Raw genomic sequence first — 449 nt, 5'->3', positions numbered from 1 at the left:
AAAAAACATTGGCTAGATTGCCATGAAGTTTGATGCGGGCATTCATGCTCCACAGAGGATAAATCCTAAAGACTGTGGTGATCCTCTGACTTTTAATGTAGCGCCACCTGCAGGTCAAAGTTTATAAAATAACTAGTGAAATATCTCGACATCCACTCAGTGGATTGTCACAAAGTTTAGTACAGACATACAAAGCATTCAGATGATGTAACCTTATATCTTTGGTGATCCTCTGCCTTTTCATCTACAGCGCCACTGTGTGATTGACATACAGCTATGGAATCGGCACAGAATTTGGTACAGCCATTCATGTCATCCACAACATGAATTGTACAAATTCGGGTGATCGAGCGCAGTCATGAAGGCAAAGCGCATTTGTCCAATGCTTTGGTCAATGACTACATTCCTGCGAGACTAATGCCATTCCCATCAGTCTCAGTGGTGCTAAT

This window comes from Sander lucioperca, chromosome 24, assembly GCF_008315115.2.
Source record: "Sander lucioperca isolate FBNREF2018 chromosome 24, SLUC_FBN_1.2, whole genome shotgun sequence".
Taxonomy (NCBI): domain Eukaryota; kingdom Metazoa; phylum Chordata; class Actinopteri; order Perciformes; family Percidae; genus Sander; species Sander lucioperca.
Note: the sequence above shows the minus strand (reverse complement) of the source record.